Source organism: Sus scrofa, chromosome 14 (assembly GCF_054392235.1).
Source record: "Sus scrofa isolate SSC_HxYL_T2T_F1_AM1 chromosome 14, Sscrofa_HxYL_maternal_Yorkshire_Landrace_v2.0, whole genome shotgun sequence".
NCBI classification, from domain to species: domain Eukaryota; kingdom Metazoa; phylum Chordata; class Mammalia; order Artiodactyla; family Suidae; genus Sus; species Sus scrofa.
The window spans coordinates 125318781-125342047 of record NC_139396.1 but is presented as its reverse complement, the minus strand read 5'-3'; the positions used below and the strand labels follow the sequence as shown (position 1 = coordinate 125342047).

General features: G+C 38.6%; 1 protein-coding gene and 1 pseudogene across 2 annotated transcripts in view; both read right to left on the bottom strand.

Moving 5' to 3' along the window:
- The window catches only part of HECTD2 (HECT domain E3 ubiquitin protein ligase 2), an 86392-nt gene that overhangs the window by 44577 nt on the left and 18548 nt on the right, over positions 1-23267 (bottom strand). The window lies entirely within an intron of this gene.
- Positions 3935-4956, bottom strand: LOC146396980 (heterogeneous nuclear ribonucleoprotein A1-like 2; annotated as a pseudogene).

Sequence of the window (23267 nt, the reverse complement as noted above, 5' to 3'; positions counted from 1 at the left end):
AGTTTAGCAAAACTGTGGGATTAATGAGATCCCTAATGAGAGTGTAAACAGAGAAGAAGCCTGAGGACTGAGTTCTGGGCACTGAGGCCTGGAGCAATCCAAAGCTGGAAGCTAATTAGTTCTCCTTTTATTTCAGAGTGAAAATATTAAAGGCTTGACTTTCATTTTGAATACAGCTTAGCCTTATTTCATAATTTAAGAGGCAGTATTCTCATACTTGCTATTTTCTAAATGTATAAAAGTTCAATTTTTTAATGTAGAAATTAAGGAATCTATTTAAAAAATTTTCGGCCAATATGCTCAAATTTCCATTATTAATTCTAGTTTATGCCATTGTGGTCAAGGAATATAAACTTTTAAATTCTTCACATGAGTAATTTACTGAAAACAATTTTGTCTACATGTTGTGAAATTTTCTTTTTACAAAATCTATATTCTATGTGAAGGGTACAAAGTGAGTTAACTACAGCAACCAACATAATTAATGGAGAAATATTACAAAAATTCTTTCATGTGGAAGGACTGGAATAACATGGGAATAGGTTTATTATCAGCACTTTTATTCAACATTGTACTGGAGGTCCTGGCATGCATAAAGACAGGAAAAAGATTTTAAAGACCTAAGATTAGAAAGGAAGAAATAACAGTGTCATCTTCAGATCATATTGATTATAAACACAGACAAATCCAAAAGAATATATAATTAGAAATAGGAGAAGAGTTTAGCAAGACGGATGGATAAAGAATTTCAATATATAACCATCAACTGCACTTATAAATACCAGCAACTGGAAAATATAATACTCAAAAAAATTTGTAAAACTATGAAAAATTAAGTTCTGATAAATTATAACATTTCTGTAGAGAAAATACTAAAACTTTGCTAAGAAATTAAGACCTAGAAAAATAGAAAGCAATACCACGTTTATGGCTAGAAGTGCTGACCATCATAAAGAAGTCAATTTTCCCTAATTGATCTTCAGATTCCACACAAATCACTAAAAATTCCAGCAATATTTTGGAACTTAGTGAAGTGATTCTACAAGTCATATGGAAGGAGTTCCCTGGTGGCCTACTGGTTAAGCATTTGGCATTGCTGTGGCTTGGGTTCGATCCTGAGATGGGAATTTCTGCCTGCTGTAGATGCAGCTAAAAAAAAATTATATGGAAGACAAACAGGTAAGAACAGCTAAAGCGGAGTTCCCATTGTGGGGCATTGGGAACAAATCTGACTAGTATCCATGAGGATGTTGGCTTGATCCCTGACCTTGCTCAGTGGGCCGGAGATCCTGTGTTGCTGTGGGCTGTGGTGAGGCCAGCAGCAGCTGGAGCTCTGATTTGACCCCTAGCCTGGGAACTTCCATATGCCACCAGTGCAGTCCTTAAAAGCAAAAAAAAAAAAAAAAAAAGAATAGCTAAAGCATTTCCGAAGAAAACAGGGAACTTGCTATATCAGGTATCAAAAATGCTGAGGTTAGAGTAACTGCCTTACCAACAGAGGATTAGATAAACCGACGAACAGAAGAAAGAACCCAGAATCACGTCCATTCATACATGAAAGTTCAATACATGAAATATAGGGCAGGTCATTGGGAGAAAGAAAGGATTTGAAAATATGGTTAACCACAGGGGGGAAAAATGAAGTTGGATCCCTATCTCATACCTTAATAATTAGAAGAATCCTGATTTGGGGACAGAGAAAATTTTCTCTAAGAAAAACTAAAAAGCACAAGTATAAAAAATTGATTTTTTTTTTTTTTTTTTTTTTTGCATTTTAGGACTGCACCCATGGTATATGTAAGTTCTGCTAGGGGTCAAATCGGAGCTACAGCTGCTGGGGTTGAATCAGAGCTATAGCTGCTGGCATACACCACAGTCAGAGCAACTTGGGATCTGAGCTGCATCTGTGACCTGCACCACAGCTCACGGCTATGCTGGATCCCCGACCCACTGAGCAAGGCCAAGGATCAAACCCTCATCTTCATGGGTTCTAGTCAGATTCGCTTCTGCTGTGCCACAACAGGAACTCCAAAAATTGATATTTTTGACTATGTTAACATTAAGAACTTCTGATTATCAAAGATTCTTTAAGGAAAAAGACAAGTTTCAAATTGGAGGGAAAATCTGAAACACACACAAAGGATGAGTAATATAAAGTAATACAGTTGTTAGACTATAGAGATATTTCCTAAAAATCATTGAGAAAAAGAGAAATAATCCAAAAGAAAAATGTGCAGAAGAATCTAACAGCCATTCTAGAAAAGGGAATACATACATTATATACACATCAAAAGATGTTCTGTCCCATTAGTAATTAAGAAAATGCAAATAAAGAATATAAGACACAATCTTATATCCATTTCATTGGCAAGAATTAAAAAGTATGATAACGTTAGAGAGGATGTGGATCAATTTGATATTTCATGTATTGCTGGTAGGAATAGAAACTGCCACAAACACTTCAAAAAACTAAAAAGCGGTTTGGCATTATCTCATAAAGATGATCATTTACTGCAGTGTATCAGAAGGCATATACGAGCATACTCACAAAAGTGCTGTTTCAGGAAAAAAAAATCTGAAAATAATCCAATTATCCATTACCCAGAGAATTGGTAAATACATTGTGACATATTTATATAATATTTACACAGCATGCAGTGCAAATGAACTATATGTTATGTTACATTATACTATATATCATTTCATATCTATCGTATTATTCAAATAAAGCAACAACAGAGTCATGCATGGACCAGTGCAGCAGCATGAACCAGAATAATTTTTTAATTGAAGCATAGTTGATTTAAAAGGTTGTGTTAATTGCTGCTGTCTGTGTTATATAATAAGATCTTGTTGCTTATCTATCCTATATGTATTAGCTTATATCTGCTATCCCACTCCCCCTTGGCAACCACAAGTCTGTTCTCTACATCCATGAGTCTATTTCTGTTTTGCAAATAAATTCAATGGTGTCATATTTCAGACTCACATGTAAGTGATATCACATGGTGTTTGTCTTTCTCTTTCTGACTTATTTCTCTTAGTATGATAATCTCTAGGTCCATCCATGTTGCTGCAAATGGCATTATTTTGTTCTTTTTTTATGACCGAGTAGTATTCCATTGTATCTATGTACCACATCTTTATCCATTCATCTGTCGATGGACATTTAGGTTGTTTCTATATCTTGGCTACTGTGAATAGTGCCAAGGGGTGCATTTATCTTTTTGAATTATAGTTCTGGATATATGCCCAGGTGTGGGATGGCTGGATCAGATGGCAATTATATTTTAGTTTTCTGAGGAACCTCCATACTGTTTTCCACAGTGGCTGCACCAACTTACATTCCCACCAACAGTGTAGGAGGATGAACCAGAATTGTGATTAATCAAGTTCTGTACATCTGAGAATCAAAAAATTTTTTTCCTAGAATTAAACTTTTTTTTTTTACTTCAAGAAAATTATAGACTCCCATGCAGTTGTAAGAAATAATACAGAGAAATAATAGAGTGATCTCATGTACCCCTGATATAGACAGTCATCGATAGTCAAAATACAGAACACTTCATCAGCATATTGTCCTTTTATAGCCAGACCCACTTTCCTCTTGCCTCTACCTCGTTTAATCCCTGGCAACCACTAATTTGTTGTTGTTTTCTTTTAAAAGACACATTTATTCAGTGTCATGATCAGACTATTAGACTCAGCAATCAACAGCATGGGTGCAAAAAAAAAAAATCTACATTAAAACTCTTTGTTGGAATGACTTACAATTTCCACAGAACAGAAACTAAAATAACCTGTTATTCAATTAGTCACAAATGCAGTCTTTGAGTATTTTTGCTCATACACAGGAGTATTGTATAAAACATGTCTTCTTTGTAGCAGCTAGGCCCTGCCACCACTGTGCTTGGCTGAGTTCACAAACCTGTTGTAATGTGTAGCTTCCCTGTCACTTCTCTGGTTCTCCTTTCCTGCTAAGCTTTGTTTCCTGGCAGTAATAATTAAAACCTTCTGCCACTGCCAACAGCTATGGCTGCTGTTGAAAATCCCATAGCCACCTTGATTTCATGGTTTGGCAAAGTACTGGCCTCCACTACCATAGGGGCCAGAACTTCTGCCTCCAAAATTTCCTCCTTTCACGGGTCCAAAATTTGAAGACTGACTGTTTTAACTGCCATAATCACTGTAGCTTCTGCTACCTCCAAAACTGCTTCCATCATTAACAAATCCATTATAGCCATCCTCACTGTCACTATATCCACCACGACTGCCATAAAAGCCACCTCAACCACTGAAGTTTCCCCATGACCAAAACTGTCATTTCTACCAAAACCACCTCCATGGCTACCACCAAAGTTTCCAGAACCACTTTGACCTCTTTGGTTGTATGAAGCACTAAACATCTCTTGCTTGGATAGGGTTTTTCTTATTTCACAGTGTGGTATTTCTGAACGATAATCTTGTCTATGGAGTCATGGTCATCAAAGGTTACAAGAGCAAAGCCTCTCTTTTTTGCCACTGCCTCCATCAGTCATGATTTCAATCACTTCAATTTTCCCACACTGTTCAAAACAATTTCTTAGGTGATGTTTTTCAGTGTCTTCTCTAATGCCACCAACAAAAATATTTTTCACAGTTAAGTAGGCAAGGGTCTTTGAGAATCTTCTCTTGAGATGGCCCTCTTGGTTCTACCTTGTGTGGTCTTGCATTCATGGCTGCATCCGCCTCCACACTGGCACATGTGACAGACCTGAAGCCTCTGGAGCACTTGGTGTTTAGGTACCTCATTACCAGTCTGTGAGCCTTTCCCATTGCTCAGAATGGCTCCTCAGACTCTAATTGGTTGTTTCAAAGTTCAAACCTCCAATGAAGAGCTTCTACAGCTTTTCCGGATCTTTGGGGGACTCTGACTTAGGCATGAATATAGTGGAGAAGAGGCCCTAACGATGCTTACTTGGCAGCATCCATGGGGAGAAAGTTATTTGGTCTTTTATTTCTATAAATTTGCCATTTCAGAAGTGCCATATAAATAGAATCGTTATCTATGTAACCTTTTGGAATTGGCTTTCTTTTACCCAGCATAATTCTCTGGACATTCCTCCTGGCTACTGCATGTATGAACAGTTTATTCCTGACCAGTAATCCATAGTATGGGTATACTACAGCTTGTTTAATCACTCAGTGAAGGACACATTTGTAGGTATGAATAAAGCTATTATAAAGATTCATGTATGGGTTCTTGGGTGAACTGAATCCTTATGACTAAGAACCCTTTTCTAGCCCTAGATCCTGAAGATCATTTCCTATGACTTTTTTTTCCCTAAATGTTCCAAAGTTTCATATTTAAGTCACTTATCAACTTTCAGTTAATATTTGTATAAGGTATGCTATCTGGGTCGATGTTTATGCACATCCAATTACTCCAGTATCAATTGTTGAAAAAGCTCTCTTCACTCTATTGAATTGCTTTTGCCCGTTAGTCAAATTGTAATTGGGCATACTTACATCACTCTATTTCTGGGTTCTTTATTCTGTTCCTTTTACTCCTGTAGTTATCCCTCCACTAGTACCTTGTAGTCTTGATTACTGTAGCTATATAGTAAATCTTGAAATGAGGCAGGCTGATTCCTCCTCCTTTAGTCTTTTTCAAAATTGTTTTAGCTTTTCTATTTCCTCTAGTGTAGTTTTTCTAGTACCCTTCCATATAAATTTGAGAACAATCTTGTCAAAAACAAAAAATGAAATCTTTCTGGGATTTTGATAAGAATGCATTAAACTTGGATATCAATTTGAGGAGAACTGGTGTCTTTTAAGTCTTCCAATCCATGAACACAGTGTCTCTCCATTTATTTAGATCTTTTAAAATTTCTTTCATTAGCAATGTGTAATTCTCAGCACACATGTCCTATAATCCTTTCCAGATTTATACCTAAGTATTTTATTCTTTTTAAAGTGATTATAAATATTTTCAAAATTTCAGTGTACATGTATTTATTGCTAACATAAATGCAATTAGTTTTTGTATATTACTGCATATCCTTCAACTTACTGCACTCATCTATTCTAAGAGCTCTGTTGTTGATTCCTTGGTTTGTTTTTTTTATGTAGATAATCATGTCATCTACAAATAACAGTTTTATTTCTTACTTTCTGATCTGGGTATCTTCTTTTTCTCGCCTTATGTTGCTGGCTAGAACTCCCAACTCTATGTTGAACAAGGTGGAGAGAATGGACATTTTTGCACTGTTCTCAATTTTAAAGGGGAAAGCATTTTAGTCTTTCACCATTAGGTAAAATGTAAGCTGTAGGTTTTTATAAATGCTTTTTACCAAGTTAAGTTAGATCTTCTCTCTCTCTCTCTTTTTTTAAATCATGAATGGGTGTTGAATTTTGTCAAATGCTTTTGATATGATCATGTGATTTATATTATTAGGCTGTTAAAATCGTGGATAACATCGATCGCTTTTCAAATAGGGAAGCAGCTTGCATTCCTTCAATAAACCCCACTTGATCACCATATATAATTCTTATATACTGCTGAATTCTATTTTCTAGTATTTTGTTAAAGACTTTTGCCATCTATATTCATGAGGGATATATTAATCTATAATTTTCTTTTTTAAAACTATTTGGTTTGGTATGGGGGTAACATTAGTTTCATAAAATGAAATGGGAAGTGTTCCTTCCTTGTCTATTCTTTTGGAAAGGTTAGATAAAATTGGTATTAACTGCTCTTTGAACATTTGGTAGAATTCCCCAGTAAAACCATCTGGACCTGGATTTCTTGATAGTTTTTAAATTATGAATTGATTCAAAATACTTTCTCATACTAGATGAGTTGTAGTAGTTTGTGTTATAGTCATTCAACCTACATTTCTCATAATGGATGAGGTGTAGTTGTTCATGTTTTTTGAGGAACCAGTTAATGTCAGCTAAGTTGTCAAATTTATATGTGTAAAGTTGTTTGTGGCAACCTCCCAACTCCCTTTTTAAATGTCTGTAGGGTCTGTTGTGAGATCCTATTTCATTTGTGATATTGATAATCTGTGTCTTCTTGTCAGTCTTGATAGAGGTTTGTCAATTTTATTTATTTGTTTAAAAAAAAAAAACCTGCTGTTTCATTGGTTTCTTTTTTTTTTTTTTTTCTTTTGCTTTTTAGGGCCACACCTGTGGCATATGGAAGTTCCCAGGCTAGGGGTTGAACTGGAGCTACAGCCACTGGACTACGCCACAGCTACAGCAATGTGGGATCCTGAGCAGTGTCTGCAACCTACACCACAGCTCATGCCAAAGCCAGATCCTTAACCCACTGAGCAAGGCCAGGGATTGAACCCGCATCCTCATGGATCCTAGTCGGGTTCATTAACTGCTAATTACGAAGGGAACTCCCGATTTTTCTCTTTTCAATGTTACTCATTCTTTGTTCTTATCTTTACCTTTTCTCCATTCTGCTTACTTAGGATTTATTTTGCTCCTTTTTTCTTAGGTTCTTGAGGTGGGAGCATAAATGTTGGTTTTGAAACTTTCTCTTTTTCCTAATGTATGCATGATTGCTATACATTTCTCCTTTCCTTATTGCTTTGCGAGTATTTTGATATGCTCTTTGAAAATTTTCATTCAGTTCCACTCATTTTTAGTTTCCCTTTAGATTTCTTCTTTAACATATAGGTTATTTAGTAATGTGTTGTTTAGTTTCCAGATGCTTGGAGATTTTTCTGCTACTGATTTCTAATTTGATGCTACTGTGGTCAGCAAACATACTCTGCATTATTTTTATTATTTTGGGGGAGTCTTTTTTTGTCTTTTCTGGGGCCACAACCACAGCACATGGAGGTTCCCAGGGTAGGGGTCCATTCAGAGCTGTAGCTGCCAGCCTACGCCACAGCCAAAGCAATATGGCATCTGAGCTGCATCTGCGATGTACACCACAGCTCACAGCAACGCTGGATCCTTAACCCACAGACCGAGGCCAGGGATCAAACCCGCAACTTCATGGTTCCTAGTCGGATTTGTTGACCACTGAGCCATGATGGGAACGCCCATACGCTGTATTTTTTTAATTCTTTAAAATTTCTTGAGTTTTGTTTAGTGGCCCAGGATGTGTCATTGTTGGTTTATGTTCTGTGGACTTGAAAACATAAACTTGAAAAGCATGTATATTCCCTGCTGTTGGATGGAACATAAATGCTATTAGCCCCTGTTGGTTAATGAACAGTTGAGTTCCTCTATATTCTATACCTTGCTGATTTTCTGTCTAGGTGTGTTAAATCCACAATTATAATTGTCAAATCCAACTGTGGATTTTTCTGTTTCTCTTTTCACTTCTACCAGTTTTTGCTCCACATAACTTACAACTCTATTATTTTATGTAATTGCTTATCTTCTTGATGATCATCCTTTTTATCATTACACAACATCCATCTCTCTGCCTCTACTAATTTCTTTGTTCTGAGTTTACATTCCTGATATTAATATAGCCATTACTGTATTGTTTCCCATCCTTTTACTTTCAACCTGTCTATATTATTATATTTGAATTGAGTTTCTTGTAGACAGCACAAAGTTGGGGCAAGTTTTTAATCTGTTCTGCTAATCTCTGTCTTTTAATTGATGTATTTAGACCATTTACATTTAATATAATTATTGCTATGTTAGGGATTAAGTCTGTCATTTATTTTTGTTTTCATTTTTTCTCTTATTTTTCCTGCTTCCCAGAAGGTTACTTAAGAATTCTATTTTTTAGATTTCCATTTTGATTTATCCATAGTGTCACTGAAAGGTTGCTCTAGATATTACATAATAACTTAGTTTACTTCTGTCATCATTTTACCAGTTGGAGTATAGAAATTATACCTGCTTATACAACTTTTTACCCCTTTCTGTTCATAATTATCTTAAGTATTTCCTTATATTCATTTAGAACCAAACTCTAGTCAGTGTTATGCTTGTTTCCACTATCAACCATAAATTATTCATTTAAAAAATTTTTTGTAGTTGATTTAAACTATTCTTTAAATTTCTGCTGTACAGCAAGGTGACGCAGTTACACAAATATATATACATTCTTTTCCTCACATTATCCTCCATCATGTTCCATCGCAAGTGACTGGATATAGTTCTCTATGTTATACCATAGGATCTCAACCATAATTTAGAAAACAAAAGACAAAGGAAAGTCTATTGTATTTCCCTATTTTTTGCTTATTGTTGCTTATTTTTCTTGATGTTTTAGGTTCTTTATTATTTCCTCTCTGCTTAGAAAACCTCTTAATGCATTTTTTCTTTTTAAAAAAATGTTTATTGAAATATAGTTGACTTGCAATGTCGTGTTAGTTTCAGGTGTACAGTAGTGATTCATATATATATGTATATATGTATATATACTTTTAAGCCATCTACTGGCAACAAATTCTCATTTTTCTTCATCTTAGAATGTCTTCATATCCTCTGTTAGTCCTGAAAAATATTTTCACCAGGTACAGGATTCTGGGTTGGCAGTTCTTTCAGCCACTTCCTTTCAGCCTTCATGGTTACTGATAAGAAATTTGCTGTTATTGAAAGGTATTCCCCTATAAGTAAAGATGTTGTGTTTCTCTGGTTGCTTTAGTTTTCGGAGGTCTAATTATGACATGACCTGATGAGGATTTCTGTGGTTTTACCCTCTATGGGATTTTCTCTGCTCCTTCAAGCTATGGATTTATGTATCTTGCCAAATGTGGGAAGCTTTCGGTCATCTTTTGAGTACTTTTTCAGCCTACCCTCTTTTTCTTCTCCTTTCAATAACAAGAAAGTAACACCTTTTGTCTGAAACAACTCACTTTTTCTTTCCAGTCTATTGTCTCTTTGTTGTTCAGACTAGGTAATTTCCATTGTTCTATATTCCAGCTCATTTTTCCTGTCCCCTCCACTCTGCTGTTGAGCCCATCCACTATGCATTTTACTTTGGCTATTATATTCTGGTTACTGTATTTTGGAAGTATTAATACTTCCAAGCCAACAGAATAGATTAACACTCTATAAATTCTAAATTCTACAATAATGAAATGTATCTATACAGAACTTAATTCCCCTCTAATGTAATCAGGATATATTTTCAACCAAGTTTGATTGATTCAACTAAGATGACTGATACAATGGTATCAGCAGTAATAGCTATAAAGTCCTCCTTTCTTCCTTATTCACTCTCCCAATCAAGCATCTATCCTTGGATCTATAACGTACTTTAACAGACTGAGACAGATTTTATTAGTGTTTTAAAATACACTTTTCAGAGTTCTCACTGTGGCTCAGCAGTAACAAAACCAACTAGTATCCATGATGATGCAGGTTCAATCCCCGGCCCTGCTCAGTGGGTCAAGGATTTCGCATTGCTGTGAGCTGCGGTGTAAGTCACAGATACAGCTTGGATCCTATGTTGCTGTGGCTGTGGTGTAGGCCAGCAGCTGCAGCTCTGATTCGACCCCTAGCCCGGGAACTTCCATATGCCATGGGTGCAGCACTAAACAGAGAAAAAAAAATACACTTCCCTATTATAAGGTAGTCCAGAGATGCCAATTTCTTATATGCAGTAGCAATGGTTTTCAAACTTTACTGTATATCAGAATGACCTGATGACTTTGTTGAAATAAAACACAGATTACTAGGCCCTCTCAAAGTCTGTGATTCAGTAGGTCTGGGATTGGCCCAAGAATCTGCATTTCTCACAGGCTAGTCTGCGGATAACCCTAAGAAACATTATTCAGTGGTTTAAGGAGAGAAAAATTATGCTGACAATATAAAACAGATGATTAAATTTCTCTAATTCAGTTCTGTAATTGATTTTTATAACCTTTATTAAGTATGGAAATATCCAATTTCTAGCAATTTGTACTTAAGCCCAAATTGGATGGAAGTTTAATTTATTAGTGAGTAAAATTAGGTATCTCTGCACATGATTTCTTACGGGTTTTGTTTGGAAATCTTTTTTTTTTTTTTTTTTTTAGACTTTTTTTTGTCTTATAGCACTGACTTTTTTTTTTTTTTTTTTTTGCCATTTCTTGGGCCGCTCCCGCGGCATGTGTAGGTTCCCAGGCTAGGGGTCGAATCAGAGCTGTAGCTGCCAGCCTATCTATGCCAGAGCCGCAGCAACGCGGGACCCGAGCCATGTCTGCGACCTACACCACAGCTCATGGCAACGCCGGATCGTTAACCCACTGAGCAAGGGCAGGGACCGAACCCACAACCTCATGGTTCCTAGTCGGATTCGTTAACCACTGCGCCACGACGGGAACTCCTGGAAATCTTTATTAAGGGCAAAGAATGTTGCAGGAAAACTCTCTCCAACACCAGTTTTATTACGAGTATCTTTTGAGGCTCCTCTACACTTTCTCTTCCTCTTCACCAGGCATACCCTTTCCTATCCCTTCCCACACACCTTCCCAACCTGGCTATAAACACCCACTATTAGATACAAACAGACTCATTCATATATAAATTAACTTATTCACTCACAGAGCATATATACACATTTTTATACCCACTCATTTTTATTAATACCATGCTGAGGTGGAAAAGTGAAATTCTAGTTAGTAAGAGAACTGGGTTTTGGCAAAGACTGGGAGTGGGGAGATTCTTATATAAGCAAAATTGTAATGCCAAAGCTAAAAAGATTACAGGGTGAGGTTAGAACCAGAAGTCCAGATGGAATTTATTTTTAGTTAGAAAGGTAACTTGGACTGAAGAGTAATGCAGAAGGTTAACCTACTATGTTAATGAAACTTGAGTCAGAAAGAAAGGCAGAATCCTTTCCTCACATTAGTGAATGAAAGCCAAACTACAGGATGTGACATTCAGCTATTAAGAAAGGAAGAATAACAGCTCACAGCTGCTCTCATGTCCCTAAATATCAAGGCATTGTTTCCAGAGACAGGCTTTCAGCCTGTTCTCACAGATGGTTATTAAAATCTAATTCAAAAGAGAAAATCAATAACTGTGGTGATGAAGGATTAATTAAATCTCAAATTGATATTATAAATAGAACAGGCAAATCTTTGCCTATCATAGGCAGCTTTTTCTGCAATATAGAATATTGTAATACACTGAAAAAAGTCAAAATATATTTATCAGTGAACCTGTTATTTATGTTTCATTAGCTAATACTTGGGAACACTCTGTGCTAAATTGATAAGCAGTAATCATTTTCCCTTTCTTTTAATATAGTGTTGCCAATTTTAGTGGGTTGCTTAGAAACATTAAGTAAAACACTTGATGCCATGCAAGAAGAGTCAGGGTTATGGTGGGGGTTGTATTATACGTTTTTTAATGTGAAGATCATAATATAATGATATGTAAGGATGTGAGATTATTAACCAAATTTTACACAGCTCACTGTTTTCAGGAAACTATCACAGGCTGACTCTGATTGAAGACCAGTAATATATAGCTTTCCACAACCGCAGCCACCAAACTGAACACTAACATTGTAAACTGGCCACATGATGAGGAGACTTGAAGACCGTTTCTGGTCAGCCAGCACAGGTAGCAAGGGCAGCAACAAAGGTAACGAGAGTCTCTATGTGGGTTAGATGTTCAGTAGGAAGAACCTAGGTCTCCATTCTTTTTTTTTTTGGTCTTTTTGCTATTTCTTGGGCCACTCCCTCGGCATATGGAGGTTCCCAGGCTAGGGGTCGAATCGGAGCTGTAGCCACCGGTCTACACCAGAGCCACAGCAACGTGGGATCGGAGCCGCGTCTGCAACCTACACCACAGCTCACGGCAACGCCAGATCTTTAACCTACTGAGCAAGGGCAGGGACCGAACCTGCAACCTCATGGTTCCTAGTCAGATTCACTGCGCCACGACGGGAACTCCTAGGTCTCCATTCTTTATCCCCCTACTGCTGGAGAGGAAACACTGATATAAAGGTTTGCTGCTGGTAACACACTGTTGCAAAAATGCTATAACCTAAGCTTCATCCCAAATAATGAGTAATTAAATAAGTAATAAATGAGTAATGGAAAAAGCACTAGCATTGGAAGTAAGGGCCTAGGTCCTATTGTTGGCTAGGTTACATTTATAACCTTGGGCAAGGCATTCAAACTCCTCAGGCCTTAGTTGTGACATTATAAAATCAAAGAGATGGCCTAAGCCTGTGGTTCCCAAGGCTCCCAAGAACTTCAAGAGCCAGCTCAGGGGGATGGTGCTGTGTGGATGTGTCTACCCAGAGCAGCTCAGCTTTTCTCTGCTAACTATAATGATGCTCTAAGCAAAATTATTTTTCTAAAAGTGCTTTGTTATGAAAATAAAAAATAACAAAAACAGGTTTGAAAACCATTAGTTTAGTAATTTCTTTTTTAAAAAATAATTCAATGAATTTATTATATTTATAGGTGTACAACCACTATCACAAGCTAATTTTAGAACATTTCCATCTCCAAAACCCTCAGTCCACCCCTCTCTCCCACCTACCTGTCCCCTTTGGTAACCATAAACTTTGCAAAGTCTGTGAGTCTATTTCTATTCTACAAATAAGTTCATTTGTATCCTTTTTTTAAGATTCCACATATAAGTGACATCATATGATGTTTGTCTTTCACTAAGTTCACTTAGTATGATAATTTCTAGGTCCATCCATGTTGCTGGAAATGTCATGATTTCATTCTTTTTTATGGCTGAGTTATATTCCACTGTATATACGTACCACATCTTCTTTATCCACACCTCTGTCTTGGCTATTGTAAATAAAGTGCTGAAATGAACATTTAGGTTGCTTCCATGTCTTGGCTATTACAAACAGTGCTGCAATGAACACTGGGGTACATGTATCTTTTCAAGATGGTTCAATAATTTCTAACTTCCATCCCTACAACTTTTAAGAGCAAAATAGTCAGGACTTATAAACCAATCAAAAAGGTAAAAAAATTTCTCTCTGAGAGTGAACTCTATAATGACTTATAATAGAAAAATTGAAGAGGCCCAAAAACTTAACAGGCGTGTGTCATCTAAACACTTGTTTTGGTTATAACTTCCTGCCTTACAACAAGGTAAAAGGAGATCTGAACTAAGAGTCAGAAAGACCTGGCTTCTCTTTCTGGATCTATATTTTACATTCACACGGTGTGGTGGTTTTACAATATGTCCATAAATTCTTTGATATTCCTATCAAAAGATGAAGTCTAATTCTTCTCCCTTGAATATGGTCTAGCTTTACTAGCTCCCTGCCAATGAAAAATGTGGCAAAAGTGATGATGTATGGCTAGATTACAAAGGCAATAAAATTTCTTCTTGGCTGTCTCTTTTGGGATGCTGGCCCTTGGAATCAGGTACGATTCTGTGAGGAAGCCAAGCAGCCAATGAAAAGGCCTAGTGTAGGTATTCCAGCTAGAATCTAAAGTCCAAGCCTACAGCCAGCATCAATCAGCAGCATGTGAGTGAACCAAGCCTTCAGGTGCTTCCAAGTGATGGAAGACAGAGACCAAAACAAACAAAAGCAACTTGGAAGAATCAGAAATCATGCAAGTATAGAAAAAAAAAAATTTCTTTAAACCTACCACTAATTTACTAAAAGGAATAAGACGATATAACCGAAAATAAAACAAACAAAAAGACGATATGACCAGGAAATAATAAGGTTCTATAAAAGTAGAGAAGGGAAAAAAGAATTCTTGTTAATTAAAAGCATATTAGCAGAAATAAAATACCTAATAGAAGAGTTTTGAGGAAATTCTAAAAAATATAGAGCAAAAGGATAAAGAAATGGAAAGTAGGAGTGAAAAAAACTAGAAAACTAGGAGTTCAGAAAGTTTGACTTTTGAACAGTAGGGGAATCTGGAAGGCAAGGATAGCTAAAGGAGATGGGAAGAAATCATCAATAAAAAATTTCTAGAAAATTTCTTGGAATTCAAGGACATGAGTTGTTTGATGGAAAGGGCCTACCTAATACACTGCATAAGAGATGAAAACAGACCTACACCAACATGGAGCATTTTGCAATTTCAAAATCCCTAAGACAAAGAGATGGTTCTACAAGATTCCAGAGATAGAGATAGACAGAAGTAGAGAGATGGAGATAGATATCTTACACAAAAGACCAGGAATCACAATGGCCAAAGATGAGAACCTAACTCTGCACAAATCAGAACACAGTGGCCCAGGAGTGAGCAATTCTGATGCCTGTCGTCACCCAGACCCTGACTGCTTTTGTGCTCTTCTTAACTGGAGACAGAAGGAACAGGTGAGCCTACCCCATACCTGTACTTTGGCTTGGCTTGCCAGCGGGGTGATAAAATCCCTCCCCTCCACTTCTATCTCATAGCTCTAGCCCACGGTACTCCTGACAGCTGGAGAGGCTATATTTCTGCCTGACAACTAATACACAGTCTGAACCACAGCTGTCAGATATCCCAATACCTGTCTGTTGTTTCCCAGCTCTCACTCATGACCTTGTCCCCTGACTACCCCAGAAGGGACTCACACATTTTGGGGAAGCCAGGTCTGATTCAGAGACCCTGTTCAGATTACTATCTCCTGGGGGTCTTAACCTAAGAGTGGCAGCATTGCCCCTTACACATCCAGGTTTGTACTTGCAGTTTGTGCTTGCAGTTTTTCAAAACTAAATGAAAAACTTTTTTTTTTTAAATCAAGGGAACAGTAGCTACCTCTGGATGGAAAGGCAGGGCAATATGATTGAGGTGGGCTCACTGGGGCTTTTAAGGGGGCTGGTAATGTTCGTTTTCTAAATTTGAGTGCTAAGTTCATGAGGTTCCATTTCATTATTATTGAAACCATATACAAATGTTGACTACATGCTTCTGTATGTGTGATATGCTTCAAATGTCAAACAATTTGTACAGTCACAGATGAGGTAAGAGTGATAGAGACTTCTGCCCTATCATAATCCCTGTCCCTAGAACTTAGATGCTTATATCTATTATTCCTCACATTTACTGAATTTCATAAAATGAATGCTCTTAAATGCTTTTTTTTTCATTTATCTTTGCAAGCTTATGAAGTAGCTTCCTTATTATCCCATTTTACAGATGGGAAAACAAGCACAGAAAGGGTAAATAACTTTTCCAAGATCATACAGCCAGTAAGTTACAGAGTCAGGATTCAAACCTACCCTGGTAAGTTACCAAACCCATGTTATTTTCACTGCTGACTCAAGTCAAACTTTCTATCATGTATAAGAACAAGTGGCAAAACTGAATCCTAAATTTACATGGAAGTAGGAGCTAGTAAACCATAAAATGTCAAACAAAATTCAACAAGGATCAAACAAAACCATTTGGTATCTCGGGAAATTAACCCCTTAAGCCAAAAGGCTCAGGTGAAGAAGCTCTTTTACAAGGCATAATGCCCCATTCCCCCTTCCTACAGATGAGCAAATGAAGGTTCAGAAGGGCTTAAGTTTAATATCTAAGGTCCCAGTGATAGTTACTGGTAGTAATAAACTCAAAGACTCAGTTCTTGCTTAATATCATAATTGACAGCCTGTGAGTACTGGGCAGATATGAGGTGAGCTACAATTTGAAGGAGCCCCCTGGCAGTTCCATACTCTGTATTGCTTCTGACTACTTCAGTAGTGGCAAGTCACTGGAACAGGGACAGACCAGAGTGGATTAGTCATAACAGGTGGTGTTTATATCATTGTCTATAGGATGACTTTTCTGAACAGTTGGCAAAAAATAAAACTGAAGGTGGGAGAGAGAAAGGAAGAGAGGGGAGGAAAAACCCACTCTGACTCACAGGGCTTTAGCCATCAGAGCCAAATAAAGTGATACATTCACTGGTATTTTGAGATGTACTTTTTACTAAGTTCAATGCTGTGTGTGTTTGTAAAACTGCAATAAAAACATACATAAAGTGTTCTTTTATTGGGCCAGTTATAAAAATACTCAAAAAACCTTTTTCTACAAGGTTATCTCTTGAATAAATAGAATAAATGCCTTATACTGGACATATCTTGGGGAAGTTATTGAAGCCCTGAGATAGACTACTGGGCAATACAGCCAGAAACCCAGAAAAAATCCTCCTATATATTTCCTCATTCAGTAAACTGTTTACCGAGTAACCTTTATGTGCCATGGTCACTGGATCCTGGAGATAACACAGACATTGTAAATGCATTTACCCCTGGACCCAGCAATCCCATTTCTATAAATCTGCATAGGAACAAAATGACATCTGTACAGAGCCATTCACTGTGGCATTGCTTACAAGAGCAAAAGATAAACAACTTATTTTTAAAAAGATCTTAGTACATCCAATGCAATGGAATATAGTTATAAAAAAAGTAAGGAAGCTCTTTATCTACTGATATAGAAAGAAATCCAGGGTGCATTAACTAACAAAAACCCAAAGTGCTAGACCATATGTAGGTAGGTACTTTTTAAGATCAAATGGAAAATTAGAATCTATATTTTTATTTGCTTTCATTTGCACAAAGAAACACAGGAAAGAATAAAAAAGACAAACCTGAAAAAATATTCATGATGTTGATGTCAGAGAGTGTTTTGCCTATGTTTTCTTCTAGGAGTTTGATGGTGTCCTGTCGTATATTTAAGTCTTTCAGCCATTTGGAGTTTATTTTTGTGCATGGTGTGAGGGTGTGTTCTAGTTTCATTGCTTTGCATGTTGCTGTCCAGGTTTCCCAGCAATGCTTGCTGAATAGACTTTCTTTTTCCCATTTTATGTTCTTGCCTCCCTTGTCAAAGATTAATTGACCATAGGTGTCAGGGTTTATTTGTGGATTCTCTATTCTGTTCCATTGGTCTGTCTGTCTGTTTTGATACCAGTACCATACTGTTTTGATGACTGTGGCTTTGTAGTGAAATGAGCCAGAAAGACAAAGACAAATACCATATGATATCACTTATAACTGGAATCTAATATCCAGCACAAATGAACATCTCCTCAGAAAAGAAAATCATGGACTTGGAGAAGAGACTTGTGGCTGCCTGATGGGAGGGGGAGGGAGTGGGAGGGATCGGGAGCTTGGGCTTATCAGACACAACTTAGAATAGATTTACAAGGAGATCCTGCTGAATAGCATTGAGAACTATGTCTAGATACTCATGTTGCAACAGAAGAAAGGGTGGGGGAAAAAATGTAATTGTAATGTATACATGTAAGGATAACCTGACCCCCTTGCTGTACAATGGGAAAATTAAAAAAAAAAAAAAAAAGAATAAAAAAGACAGTCGGGAAGAGTGTGAAAATGAGACATTTGAAACATACCTATTTTTAGAGTTTTGCTTTTTGGAACATGTATTATCCATTCAAAAATTTAACTTTAATATAAAAAAAATCAGACTAGCCCTTTCCCTCTCAAAAAAAAAAAAAAAAAAAAAAAAAAGCTAGTTAAGTCACAGATAAGTCAACAAACCAATGCAGCAAAGTACACTAAGTTCTTGATAGATATATCTGTCCCATAGGCATGGTTAAGAAAAGCCAAATCCAAGATTACTCACTCTGACCTAGAAAAGGATCGTGGAGTTTTGGTGCCAAATCAATTCATTCTCCCAGGAAGCCTGGGGATGGGGTCATTTCAGGTCTTCGAGATACTTCTTCTAAGGTAGGAATCCTACAGCAGTTACTGCAAGTCCTTTTCTCTCCCCAGATGGCAAGTCCTGTGCTGGGTCTCTGCTAACAATCTGCTTCCTGGTCTTCTCTGGGGCTGCTCGTGGAGGGACTGTGAAAACCCTGTGGTCCTTCACCTGGGAATAGATGCCAGCACCCCACCACACACAGATCTAGCACCCTCTGAGCGGAACACCACCCTGTTCTCCCCCTGGCTCTTTCACAGCAGCAAGGAGCATGGGACCCATTTCTCCAGAGTGTGTAAAAACTGCACAGCTCACTGTCCCATTGTGGGGCTCTTCTAGAGTCAGCTCGAAATGGGCTGAACTGGGAGAAGAAGGTGCCCCCGAGCACTATCAGAGTTCATGTCCACTCTGAGTCACCAAGGGCGCGAAGAGATTTAAAAAGTATGAGGAAGGACTTTTTTCTTTTAAAGACGGCCTGTGGTGTTTAAAGACGTTTTAAATAATCTGAAAGGGGCATAATCAGTTTAGAAAGGGGGGTACAGGGGAGTAAGAGCGGGTGGAGTGCTCACCCCGCTCCACAGTGACTTATATTTGTACTGTTTCTCTGAAGATGCATCATCTCAGCAGCTGTGATAGTAGGTAAAACTCCTACACTGCTCCGCTCTTTAAAAGGACAGCCAACTCGACAGGCACACCTAGTCATGTGATCCACAGGGAGGAAAGGCATCCCTCAGCTGTTAGGTAAACCCACGCTGGGCTTTTGCAGCTTCTCTAATACCACTCGAAGATCAGACCGGGAGACAAGCTGTTAGAGAATACCCAGCATAGGTCTCGCTAGAGGGAGGAAAACTGTAATAACTGCCAAGAATGATACATCTTTGAAGAAACAACCTTATTGGCGAGAGAGGCTTCCCAAAAGATCAAGGAATTATACACATGCTTACATGTGGAAGACTCAGTCAAACCTCCCACTCAATAGAAGACATCCTCCTGCAGCAGCCCTGACATATGAACTCTGTGTCATGCCCAAATTCAAGTGGCATCCAGACAAAGCAGCTAAGAAGTCAGCACTAGGAGTTCCAAAAAGAGGCCTCTTCCTCTAGAGTGATGTACACAAATACTGCAAGTTCAGGTCGGGGCTGAGTCCAGATTCCACAAGAATGGAACAGATGAGGGAGAAGCAGACAGGCGGTGGGAGCTCAAGTAGGTGGACCACATTCCAGATCAACGCATCCACCCAGGGAGGCGGGAGGCAGGTGTGGGCAACACGTTGACAAGTTGGGTTCAGAGATCAAGATATGGAAGGAATGGAATATAGGAATCAGTGGTAATCAAAGGCTAAGGAATCTTGCTTCTCCTTAGCAGGCAGTTCAATGTTCATTAAGTTCCTAACCCTTTGCTGGAGGCTGAACTGTGTCTGCCAAAAAGATATGCTGGAGACCTAAATCCCTAGGACCTGTGAACATGACCTTATTTGGAAACAAGGTCTTTGCAGATATAATCAAGTTTAGATGACTGATCCAGTGACTGGTGTCCTTATAAGAAGAGGGAAATTTGGGCACAGAAAGACACGCAGAGGAGAAGGTCTTATGAAGACGGGGCAGAGACTGGCTTGAGGCATCTACAAAGCCAAAGGACATCAGAATTACAGGCAACCAGCAAAAGCTGGGAGAGAAGTGGGGGAGTGATCCACTCTCAGAACCTTCAGAAGGGACCAATCCAGCCAACACCTGAACGTCAGACTTCCAGACCCATGAGAGAATACATTTCTGTTGTTTTAGGCCACTGAGTTTGTGGTACTTTGTCACAGCAGCCCTAGGAAACAAACACATCTTTCAGGGGGCCTACTGAATTCACAGTGAGAAAAAGTGAGTTTCCTTCTTCCATTTCCTCCTCCTACTTCCTCTCTTCCTTGCAGTCCATAGTCAGAGTAAGAAGTGCCTTTCTCTCCTTGCTGGAGTCAACACCTCAACACTTACGCTTATATTCTTCCTTGATCCTGTCCTCACACCACTTCTCTATTCTTTCTGTCCATTTTATTATTTTATGTTCCTACTGCAACTTCATTCGTGGAGTCAGATCGTTTCGAATGACCATACTACCCTACAAGATTCCACTGTTCTTTCAGTTCAAGCTACTCGAAGAGCGGTCTACACTACCCTAGATCCTCCACTAATCCACATCTTAAGTCTTCACCATTTGAATTCTCCTCATAGAATCCCACTGGAATTGTGCTCAAAGTTACCAATAAAGCACATCAACCAACAAATCCTTGGCTCTGTCTCAGTGCTTACTCATCTGATTCCTTCCGAGCAATGGCACTACTGACCCGATCCTCTTTTAATTTTCTTTTCCCTTCAATTTCCAAGCCCTGGCACAACCTGGTTCTCTTAATTCCTTCAAGGCTCATTTCCTTTTTGGTCACCAACTCTTTCTTCTTTTACACTACCTTTGGCTCTTTTTCCTTTTCTGTCTGGGCCATTCATTAGCTATGTAAATTCATGTGGGGAACCCTCTGCGGCTTAAGTGCTGCTTACCCTTGAAGTAGGAAAATAATTCCTATCTCAGGCTGCTGCAGGGGCTACATGAGTTTATATATACACAGTGCTCAGAACTGTGCCTGTGGAGTTCCCGTCATGGCGCAGTGGTTAACGAATCCGACTAGGAACCATGAGGTTGCAGGTTCGATTCCCGGCCTTGCTCAGTGGGTTAACGATCCAGCGTTGCCGTGATCTGTGGTGTAGGTCACAGATGCGGCTCGGATCCCACATTGCTGTGGCTCTGGCGTAGGCTGGTGGCTACAGCTCCGATTAGACCCCTAGCCTGGGAACCTCCATATGCCATGGGAGCGGCCCAAGAAATGGCAAAAAGACAAAAAAAACAACAACAACAACAAAAAAAAAAAACTGTGCCTGCCACGCAGCAGGCACTAGGAGTTCTGGTGGGGCTGCTGCTGTTTCTGCTCCTGCACACACTCTCATGGCTCTTTCCCTCTCAGGTTCTCTCTTGTTCTACTCTAAGCAGTAAACACTTGCTAAGACCCTCTAATGGACAAGGCAACTGCCCTAGGGTCTGCAAGGGTTATGTTTATTCCCTCGTGAAACATACAGTCTTGGAGATTAAAGTAAACAAACGATACTACACCCAACTGAGAAACTAAAAGAGGTAAGGGAAAAACCTCAAGTTGTAAGAAGGGAAGAAGTCCATTTGGTTAGGGAGAATCAGCAAAGGTTTAGTAAAAAGGTAGCTCTGAAGAACAGCCAGGATCTGATAGGTAGAGAGGAGGGGGGAGTGCGTTCCAGGCAGCGGGAATGAACTGCAAAAACTCTGAGGTAAGATATAAGGCAACCAGGAGAGAGTAGCTGAAATGTAAGTTACAGGTAGGAGAAAAGTGGGAGACAAAGTTGAAAAGCTGTCATATTACGAATATCCTTGAGCATCAAGTTAAAAATTTTTTAAATTTAATTTTGGAAGCATCAGGGAGTATGGAGATGATGTAATTAAAGTTGTATGATTAATGTGATAGGATTAGTCAGGCAAGGGAAACAAGTCATCAGGAGTTCCCTCTATCTGTCAGAACAAAAGTTTTGTTGTCAGAAGATGTGGGACTGAATTGTGGTTCTGTCCCTCAGCAGCGTGCCCTTGGCCAAGTCACTTATCCTGTCTGAGCCCCAGTTTTCTTACTTATAAGATGGGTGCGATAAACAGAATGTTAAGATGGCCCTATGATTTTCAGCCTCCTGATGTTCCATCCTGATTACACTGTAGTACATGATGAAAGGGATGGGGCAGATCTAATTAAGTCTACTAACTGACCTTAAAATAAGGAGATTATCCAGGTAGGCAAAACCTAGTAACATGAGGCCTTTACATGCAGACAGTTTTCTCCCATGGGTTGCAGAAGACAAAGTCAGAGACACTAGAAGTAGAAGGGGATTTGACACAAGGGATCCTGCTACCAGCTCTGAAAGGGTAACCGGAAATACAGCCACGTAGCAAGAGGGGCTGTGAGCAGCCTGTGGCAAGCTGTGTTGTCTCTGGGAGCTGAGGAGCAGCCCTGGCGGACAGCCAGCAACGAGAAGGGACCTCAGTGTTCCGACTGCAAACAACCTGGGGAGCTTGCAGGATTCTTCCCCCAGTCCAGCTCCACCTCCACCTTGAGAGACCCCTGAGCAGAAGACCCAGTCATACTCACAAAGACCTCTGACTTAAAAGAGCTCGAGCTAAAGAACAGCGTTGTTTTTAAAGCCACTGGGTTTCTGGTAATTTGCTATGCAGCAACAGAAAACTATATGGCAGCGACTCTAATATCTATTTTATTTTATGTGATTGCTATGATGTTCAAATAAAATTACGTAAGCATTTTCTCTAAATTATATTACACAAAAGTTACTATGTAGTTAATATGTATAAAATAGACATCATCTCTAATTCCTCTCCCCCATTGAATAGGCTCATTTTCTTTATTTCTAAAATGATATCACAATTGTAAGTTTGTTTTGTTGTGGGTTGGGGGACTGCAATGTACAGGCATTGCCGCATTCTTAGGCTAATACAGAGTGATGAAATATGCTTGTGTGTGTATGTGTGTGTAAATAAAAGAAGGTATGAAAGGCAAAGGTTGACAAATGAGATAATGTAAATACTAACCTGCAAGAGTACAGATAGGTCTTGTGATGCCTTGGAGTGTCAACAGAAAATATGTTTAAGAATAATTTATGCCTCATGCAGCAAACGGAC